Source organism: Panulirus ornatus, chromosome 16, assembly GCF_036320965.1.
Source record: "Panulirus ornatus isolate Po-2019 chromosome 16, ASM3632096v1, whole genome shotgun sequence".
Classification (NCBI taxonomy): Eukaryota; Metazoa; Arthropoda; class Malacostraca; order Decapoda; family Palinuridae; genus Panulirus; species Panulirus ornatus.
The window spans coordinates 27,540,341-27,550,959 of record NC_092239.1 but is presented as its reverse complement, the minus strand read 5'-3'; positions in this window follow the sequence as shown (position 1 = coordinate 27,550,959).

Sequence of the window (10,619 nt, the reverse complement as noted above, 5' to 3'; positions counted from 1 at the left end):
CTGTGGAAGGTTTTAAGAATATATGGTGTGGAAGGCAAGTTGTTAGAAACAGTGAAAAGTTTTTATCGAGGATGAAAGGCATGTGTACGTGTAGGAAGAGAAGAAAGTGATTGGTTCGCAGTGAATGTGGGTTGTCTCCGTGGTTCTTTAATTTGTTTATGGATGGGGTTGTTAGGGAGGTGAATACAAGAGTTTTGGAAAGAGGGGCAAGTATGCAGTCTGTTGTGGATGAGAGAGCTTGGGAGGTGAGTCAGTTGTTGTTCGCTGATGATACAGCGCTGGTGGCTGATTCATGTAAGAAACTGCAGAAGCTGGTGACTGAGTTTGGTAAAGTGTGTGAAAGAAGAAAGTTACGAGTAAATGTGAATAAGAGCAAGGTTATTAGGTACAGTATGGTTGAGGGTCAAGTCAATTAGGAGGTAAGTTTGAATGGAGAAAAACTCGAGGAAGTGAAGTGTTTTAGATATCTGGGAGTGGATCTGGCAGCGGATGGAACCATGGAAGCGGAAGTGAATCATAGGGTTGGGGAGTGGGCGAAAATTGTGGGAGCCTTGAAGAATGTTTGAAAGTCGAGAACATTATCTCGGAAAGCAAAAATGGGTATGTTTGAAGGAATAGTGGTTCCAACAATGTTGTATGGTAGCAAGGCGTGTGCTATGGATAGAGTTGTGTACAGGAGGGTGCATGTGCTGGAAATGAGATGTTTGAGGACAATATGTGGTGTGAGGTGGTTTGATCGAATAAGTAATGTAAGGGTAAGAGAGATGTGTGGAAATAAAAAGAGTGTTGTTGAGAGAGCAGAAGAGGAAATTTTGAAATTTTTTGGTTACATGGAGAGAATGAGTGAGGAAAGATTGACCAAGAGGATATATATGTCGGAGGTGGAGGGAACGAGGAGAAGTGGGAGACCAAATTGGAGGTGGAAAGATGGAGTGAAAAAGATTTTGTGTGATCGGGGCCTAAACATGCAGGAGGGTGAAAGGCAGGCAAGGAATAGAGTGAATTGGAACGATGTGGTATACCGGGGTCGACGTGCTGTCAATGGATGGAACTAGGGCATGTGAAGCGTCTGGGGTAAACCATGGAAAGTTGTGTGGGGCCCTATATGCGGAAAGGGAGCTGTGGTTTCGGTGCATTATTACATGACAGCTAGAGACTGAGTGTGAACGAATGGGGCCTTTGGTGTCTTTTCCTAGCGCTACCTCGAACACATGAGGGGGGAGAGGGTGGTTATTCCATGTGTAGCGAGGTGGCGATGTGAACAAATAAAGGCAGAGTTTATGAATCATGTACATATGTATGTATGTATATGTCTGTGTGTGTATATATATGTGTACATTGAGATGTATAGGTATGTATATTTGCGTGTGTGGACGTGTATGTATATACATGTGTATGTGGGCGGGTTGGGCCATTCATTCGTCTGTTTCCTTGCGCTACCTCGCTAACGCGGGAGACAGCGACAAAGCAAAATAAATAAAAATAAATGTATATATATATATATGTATATATATATATATATATATATATATATATATACATATATATATATATATATATATATATGTATACGAATAAAGTGTATATGAACGCGCACCTTCATAGAACATACAAAGCTCTATCAGCCAGGATCGAACCTGGGACCCCTTGTGCAAGAGGCAGGCATGCTAACCGCTAGGCTAAGGGACTGTATAATAGGAAACAACTATTCGAAATACTAAGTACTCGAATACCCTTCGTCTCACTATGGTGAGCAACGGGGTCTATCGGTTGTCCCAGGTTCGATCCTGGCTGATGGAACTTTGTATGTTCTATGAAGGTGCGCGTTCATATACACTTTATTCGCATTCATATAACACCGCGTTGTACAGTCAGGTTCGGTAAAATGCTTTCAGCTGGCTATGTGTTCTGTTCGGAAACAACCGATAGATCCCGTTGCTCACCATAGTGAGACGAAGGGTATTCGAGTACTTAGTATTTCGAATAGTTGTTTCCCATTATACAGTCCCTTAGCCTAGCGGTTAGCATGCCTACCTCTTGCACAAGGGGTCCCAGGTTCGATCCTGGCTGATCGATCTTTGTATGTTCTATGAAGGTGCGCGTTCATATACACTTTATTCGTATTCATATAACTCCGCGTTGTACAGTCAGGTTCGGTAAAACGCTTTCAGCTGGCTATGTGTTCTGTTCGGAAAAAACCGATAGACCCCGTTGCTCACCATAGTGAGACGAAGGGTATTCGAGTACTTAGTATTTCGAATAGTTGTTTCCTATTATACAGTCCCTTAGCCTAGCGGTTAGCATGCCTGCCTCTTGCATAAGGGGTCCCAGGTTCGATCCTGGCTGATGGAGCTTTGTATGATATATATATATATATATATTATTATTATTATTATTATACTTTGTCGCTGTCTCCCACGTTTGCGAGGTAGCGCAAGGAAACAGACGAAAGAAATGGCCCAACCCCCCCCCCATACACATGTATATACATACGTCCACACACGCAAATATACATACCTACACAGCTTTCCATGGTTTACCCCAGACGCTTCACATGCCTTGCTTCAATCCACTGACAGCACGTCAACCCCGGTATACCACATCGCTCCAATTCACTCTATTCCTTGCCCTCCTTTCACCCTCCTGCATGTTCAGGCCCCGATCACACAAAATCTTTTTCACTCCATCTTTCCACCTCCAATTTGGTCTCCCTCTTCTCCTTGTTCCCTCCACCTCCGACACATATATCCTCTTGGTCAATCTTTCCTCACTCATCCTCTCCATGTGCCGAAACCACTTCAAAACACCCTCTTCTGCTCTCTCAACCACGCTCTTTTTATTTCCACACATCTCTCTTACCCTTACGTTACTCACTCGATCAAACCACCTAACACCACACATTGTCCTCAAACATCTCATTTCCAGCACATCCATATATATATATATATATATATATACATATATATATTTTTCTAACTTTCAAAATAGGAAACAGAACAAGGAGTCACGCGGGGAGTGCTCATCCTCCTCGAAGGCTCAGACTGGGGTGTCTAAATGTGTGTGAATGTAACCAAGATGTGAAAAAAGGAGAGATAGGTAGTATGTTTGAGGAAAGGAACCTGGATGTTTTGGCTCTGAGTGAAAGGAAGCTCAGGGGTAAAGGGGAAGAGTGGTTTGGGAATGTCTTGGGAGTAAAGTCAGGGGTTAGTGAGAGGACAAGAGGAAGGGAAGGAGTAGTAATACTCCTGAAACAGGAGTTGTGGGAGTATGTGATAGAATGTAAGAAAGTAAATTCTCGATTAATATGCGTAAAACTGAAAGTTGATGGAGAGAGATGGGTGATTATTGGTGCATATGCACCTGGGCATGAGAAGAAAGATCATGAGAGGCAAGTGTTTTGGGAGCAGCTGAATGAGCGTGTTAGTGGTTTTGATGCACGAGACCGGGTTATAGTGATGGGTGATTTGAATGCAAAGGTGAGTAATATGGCAGTTGAGGGAATAATTGGTATACATGGGGTGTTCAGTGTTGTAAATGGAAATGGTGAAGAGCTTGTAGATTTTATGTGCTGAAAAAGGACTGGTGATTGGGAATACCTGGTTTAAAAAGCGAGATATACATAAGTACACGTATGTAAGTAGGAGAGATGGCCAGAGAGCGTTATTGGATTAAGTGTTAATTGACAGGCGAGCGAAGGAGAGACTTTTGGATGTTAATGTGCTGAGAGGTGCAACTGGAGGGATGTCTGATCATTATCTTGTGGAGCCTAAGGTGAAGATTTGTATGGGTTTTCAGAAAAGAAGAGTGAATGTTGGGGTGAAGAGGGTGGTGAGAGTAAGTGAGCTTGGGAAGGAGACTTTTGTGAGGAAGTACCAGGAGAGACTGAGTACAGAATGGAAAAAGGTGAGAATAATGGAAGTAAGTGGAGTGGGGGAGGAATGGGATGTATTTAGGGAATCAGTGATGGATTGCGCAAAACATGCTTGTGGCATGAGAAGAGTGGGAGATGGGTTGATTAGAAAGGGTAGAGAGTGGTGGGATGAAGAAGTAAGATTATTAGTGAAAGAGAAGAGAAAGGCATTTCGACTATTTTTTCAGGGAAAAAATGCAATTGAGTGGGAGATGTATAAAAGAAAGAGACAGGAGGTCAAGAGAAAGGTGCAAGAGGTGTAAAAGAGGGCAAATGAGAGTTGGGGTGAGAGAGTATCATTAAATTTTAGGAAGAATAAAAGATGATCTGGAAGGAGGTAAATAAAGTGAGTAAGACAAGTGAGGAAATGGGAACTTCAGTGAAGGGCGCGAATGGGGAGGTGATAACAAGTATTGGTGATGTGAGAAGGAGATGGAGTGAGTATTTTGAATGTTTGTTGAATGTGTTTGATGATAGAGTGGCAGATATAGGGTGTTTTGGTTGAGGTGGTTTGCAAAGTGAGAGGGTTAGGGAAAATGATTTGGTAAACAGAGAAGAGGTAGTAAAAGCTTTGCGGAAGATGAAAGCCGGCAAGGCAGCAGGTTTGGATGGTATTGCAGTGAATTTATTAAAAAATGGGGTGACTGTATTATTGACTGGTTGGTAAGGTTATTTAATGTATGTATGACTCATGGTGAGGTGCCTGAGGATTGGCGGAATGTGTTTGATGATAGAGTGGCAGATATAGGGTGTTTTGGTTGAGGTGGTTTGCAAAGTGAGAGGGTTAGGGAAAATGATTTGGTAAACAGAGAAGAGGTAGTAAAAGCTTTGCGGAAGATGAAAGCCGGCAAGGCAGCAGGTTTGGATGGTATTGCAGTGGAATTTATTAAAAAAGGGGGTGACTGTATTGTTGACTGATTGGTAAGGTTATTTAATGTATGTATGACTCATGGTGAGGTGCGTGAGGATTGGCGGAATGCGTGCATAGTGCCTTTGTACAAAGGCAAAGGGGATAAGAGTGAGTGCTCAAATTACAGAGGTATAAGTTTGTTGAGTATTCCTGGTAAATTATATGGGAGGGTATTGATTGAGAGGGTGAAGGCATGTACAGAGCATCAGATTGGGGAAGAGCAGTGTGGTTTCAGAAGTGGTAGAGGATGTGTGGATCAGGTGTTTGCTTTGAAGAATGTATGTGAGAAATACTTAGAAAAGCAAATGGATTTGTATGTAGCATTTATGGATCTGGAGAAGGCATATGATAGAGTTGATAGAGATGCTCTGTGGAAGGTATTAAGAATATATGGTGTGGGAGGCAAGTTGTTAGAAGCAGTGAAAAGTTTTTATCGAGGATGTAAGGCATGTGTACGTGTAGGAAGAGAGGAAAGTGATTGGTTCTCAGTGAATGTAGGTTTGCGGCAGGGGTTTGTGATGTCTCCATGGTTGTTTAATTTGTTTATGGATGGGGTTGTTAGGGAGGTAAATGCAAGAGTTTTGGAAAGAGGGGCAAGTATGAAGTCTGTTGGGGATGAGAGAGCTTGGGAAGTGAGTCAGTTGTTGTTCGCTGATGATACAGCGCTGGTGGCTGATTGATGTGAGAAACTGCAGAAGCTGGTGACTGAGTTTGGAAAAGTGTGTGGAAGAAGAAAGTTAAGAGTAAATGTGAATAAGAGCAAGGTTATTAGGTACAGTAGGGTTGAGGGTCAAGTCAATTGGGAGGTGAGTTTGAATGGAGAAAAACTGGAGGAAGTGAAGTGTTTTAGATATCTGGGAGTGGATCTGGCAGCGGATGGAACCATGGAAGCGGAAGTGGATCATAGGGTGGGGGAGGGGGCGAAAATCCTGGGGGCCTTGAAGAATGTGTGGAAGTCGAGAACATTATCTCGGAAAGCAAAAATGGGTATGTTTGAAGGAATAGTGGTTCCAACAATGTTGTATGGTTGCGAGGCGTGGGCTATGGATAGAGTTGTGCGCAGGAGGATGGATGTGCTGGAAATGAGATGTTTGAGGACAATGTGTGGTGTGAGGTGGTTTGATCGAGTGAGTAACGTAAGGGTAAGAGAGATGTGTGGAAATAAAAAGAGCGTGGTTGAGAGAGCAGAAGAGGGTGTTTTGAAGTGGTTTGGGCACATGGAGAGGATGAGTGAGGAAAGATTGACCAAGAGGATATATGTGTCGGAGGTGGAGGGAACAAGGAGAAGAGGGAGACCAAATTGGAGGTGGAAAGATGGAGTGAAAAAGATTTTGTGTTATCGGGGCCTGAGCATGCAGGAGGGTGAAAGGAGGGCAAGGAATAGAGTGAATTGGAGCGATGTGGTATACCGGGGTTGACGTGCTGTCAGTGGATTGAAGCAGGGCATGTGAAGCGTCTGGGGTAAACCATGGAAAGCTGTGTAGGTATGTATATTTGCGTGTGTGGACGTATGTATATACATGTGTATGGGGGGGGGGGGGGTTGGGCCATTTCTTTTCGTCTGTTTTGAAGTGGTTTGGGCACATGGAGAGGATGAGTGAGGAAAGATTGACCAAGAGGATATATGTGTCGGAGGTGGAGGGAACAAGGAGAAGAGGGAGACCAAATTGGAGGTGGAAAGATGGAGTGAAAAAGATTTTGTGTGATCGGGGCCTGAGCATGCAGGAGGGTGAAAGGAGGGCAAGGAATAGAGTAAATTGGAGCGATGTGGTATACCGGGGTTGACGTGCTGTCAGTGGATTGAAGCAGGGCATGTGAAGCGTCTGGGGTAAACCATGGAAAGCTGTGTAGGTATGTATATTTGCGTGTGTGGACGTATGTATATACATGTGTATGGGGGGGGGGGGTTGGGCCATTTCTTTCGTCTGTTTCCTTGCGCTACCTCGCAAACGCGGGAGACAGCGACAAAGTATAATAAAAAAATAATAATATATATATATGTATATATATATATATATATATATATATATATATATATATATATATATATATATATATATATATATATATATATGGGGATAGGGGAGAAAGAATACTTCCCACGTATTACCTGCGTGTCGTAGAAGGCGACTAAAAGGGAAGGGAGCGGGTGGCTGGAAATCCTCCCCTCTCGTTTTTTTTTTAATTTTCCAAAAGAAGGAACAGAGAAGGGGGCCAGGTGAGGATATTCCCTCTAAGGCCCAGTCCTCTGTTGATAACGCTACCTCGCTAATGCGGGAAATGGCGAATAGTACGAAAGAAAGAAAAATATATATGTAAATATATATATTTACATGGCCAGCAGGAGAAGAACCATTTTAATGGAGAACCATCATAATGGAGTTGCACGGACTGTGATCCTTGCTGTGGTTACAAGAATGTTCTTCCGCTCACCAGTGATGCTAGTACGTTTGTGAATCAAGAACCATTGCAACACAAACCTCGCCAGGTGGTAGAGTGTCCCGCAGTGTATCGAGACAGACTTCCCCAGAACTTTTTTAAAGGGGAAGTAAATGTTTATAGTTGTGTTACTGGAGTGATAGTTTTCATACATGGTGCTTTGACAAGAAAATAGTGAAACTGGAAAAAAAATGTAGCTTAGACATCGAAGCTTATTGATACAGTGGTTAAATTGATGATAACTACTATTGACGTTTGTGTAAATAAATCATACATTTCCCTTTTCAATAGCCAGAGGTTGAACCATTATGTGACATTCATTTTCTCATTTCATTTCAAGCTAGAAATTTCAGTTTTCTAAATTATTTCTTACTTTTTTCATATGTATATATATGTATATGTGTGTGTGTGTGTATATGTGCGTGTGTATGTGTATGTATAAAATATATATATTTTATTTTTTTTTTTTTTTTTTTTTTTTATTTTTTTTTTTCCAAAAGAAGGAACAGAGAAGGGGGCCAGGTGAGGATATTCCCTCAAAGGCCCAGTCCTCTGTTCTTAGCGCTACCTCGCTAATGCGAGAAATGGCGAATAGTATGAAAAAAAAAAATATATATATATATATATATATATATATATATATATATATATATATATATATATATATATATATATATATATATATATATATATATATGTATATATATATATATATATATATATATATTATCCCTGGGGATAGGGGTGAAAGAATACTTCCCACGCATTCCTAGCGTGAATTGGAAGGCGACTAGAGGGGACGGGAGCGGGGGCCAGAAATCCTCCCCTCCTTGTATTTTTTAACTTTCTAAAATGGGAAACAGAGGAAGGAGTCACGCGGGGAGTGCTCATCCTCCTCGAAGGCTCAGACTGGGGTGTCTAAATGTGTGTGGATGTAACCAAGATGTGAAAAAAGGAGAGATAGGTAGTATGTTTGAGGAAAGGAACCTGGATGTTTTGGCTCTGAGTGAAACGAAGCTCAAGGGTAAAGGGGAAGAGTGGTTTGGGAATGTCTTGGGAGTTAAGTCAGGGGTTAGTGAGAGGACAAGAGGAAGGGAAGGAGTAGCAGTACTCCTGAAACAGGAGTTGTGGGAGTATGTGATTGAATGTAAGAAAGTAAATTCTCGATTAATATGGGTAAAACTGAAAGTTGATGGAGAGAGATGGGTGATTATTGGTGCATATGCACCTGGGCATGAGAAGAAAGATCATGAGAGGCAAGTGTTTTGGGAGCAGCTGAATGAGTGTGTTAGTGGTTTTGATGCACGAGACCGGGTTATAGAGATGGGTGATTTGAATGCAAGGGTGAGTAATAAGGCAGTTGAGGGAATAATTGGTATACATGGGGTGTTCAGTGTTGTAAATGGAAATGGTGAAGAGCTTGTGGATTTATGTGCTGAAAAAGGACTGGTGATTGGGAATACCTGCTTTAAAAAGCGAGATATACATAAGTATGCGTATGTAAGTAGGAGAGATGGCCAGAGAGCGTTATTGGATTACGTGTTAATTGACAGGCGCGCGAAAGAGAGACTTTTAGATGTTAATGTGCTGAGAGGTGCAACTGGAGGGATGTCTGATCATTACCTTGTAGAGGCTAAGGTGAAGATTTGTATGGTTTTTCAGAAAAGAAGAGTGAATGTTTGGGTGAAGAGGGTGGTGAGAGTAAGTGAGCTTGGGAGGGAGACTTGTGTGAGGAAGTACCAGGAGAGACTGAGTACAGAATGGAAAAAGGTGAGAACAATGGAAGTAAGGGGAGTGGGGGAGGAATGGGATGTATTTAGGGAATCAGTGATGGATTGCGCAAAAGATGCTTGTGGCGTGAGAAGAGTGGGAGGTGGGTTGATTAGAAAGGGTAGTGAGTGGTGGGATGAAGAATTAAGATTACTAGTGAAAGAGAAGAGAGAGGCATTTGGACGATTTTTGCAGGGAAAAAATGCAATTGAGTGGGTGGTGTATAAAAGAAAGAGACAGGAGGTCAAGAGAAAGGTGCAAGAGGTGAAAAAGAGGGGAAATGAGAGTTGGGGTGAGAGAGTATCATTAAATTTTAGGGAGAATAAAAAGATGTTCTGGAAGGAGGTAAATAAAGTGCGTAAGACAAGTGAGGAAATGGGAACTTCAGTGAAGGGCGCAAATTGGGAGGTGATAACAAGTAGTGGTGATGTGAGAAGGAGATGGAGTGAGTATTTTGAATGTTTGTTGAATGTGTTTGATGATAGAGTGGCAGATATAGGGTGTTTTGGTTGAGGTGGTGTGCATAGTGAGAGGGTTAGGGAAAATGATTTGGTAAACTGAGAAGAGGTAGTAAAAGCTTTGCGGAAGGTGAAAACGGCAAGGCAGCAGGTTTGGATGGTATTGCAGTGGAATTTATTAAAAAAGGGGGTGACTGTATTATTGACTGGTTGGTAAGGTTATTTAATGTATGTATGACTCATGGTGAGGTGCCTGAGGATTGGCGGAATGCGTGCATAGTGCCATTGTGCAAAGGCAAAGGGGATAAGAGTGAGTGCTCAAATTACAGAGGTATAAGTTTGTTGAGTATTCCTGGTAAATTATATCGGAGGGTATTGATTGAGAGGGTGAAGGCATGTACAGAGTATCAGATTGGGGAAGAGCAGTGTGGTTTCAGAAGTGGTAGAGGATGTGTGGATCAGGTGTTTGCTTTGAAGAATGTATGTGAGAAATTCTTAGAAAAGCAAAGGGATTTGTATGTAGCATTTATGGATCTGGAGGAGGCATATGATAGAGTTGATAGAGATGCTCTTTGGAAGGTATTAAGAATATATGGTGTGGGAGGTAAGTTGTTAGAAGCAGTGAAAAGTTTTTATCGAGGATGTAAGGCATGTGTACGTGTAGGAAGGGAGGAAAGTGATTGGTTCTCAGTGAATGTAGGTTTGCGGCAGGGGTTTGTGATGTCTCCATGGTTGTTTAATTTGTTTATGGATGGGGTTGTTAGGGAGGTGAATGCAAGCGTTTTGGAAAGAGGGGCAAGTATGAAGTCTGTTGTGGATGAGAGAGCTTGGGAAGTGAGTCAGTTGTTGTTCGCTGATGATACAGCGCTGGTGGCTGATTCATGTGAGAAACTGCAGAAGCTGGTGACTGAGTTTGGTAAAGTGTGTGAAAGAAGAAATTTAAGAGTAAATGTGAATAAGAGCAAGGTTATTAGGTACAGTAGGGATGAGGCTCAAGTCAATTGGGAGGAAGTTTGAATGGAGAAAAACTGGAGGAAGTAAAGTGTTTTAGATAACTGGGAGTGGATCTGGCAGCGGATGGAACCATGGAAGCGGAAGTGGATCATAGGGTGGGGGAGGTGGCGAAAATCCT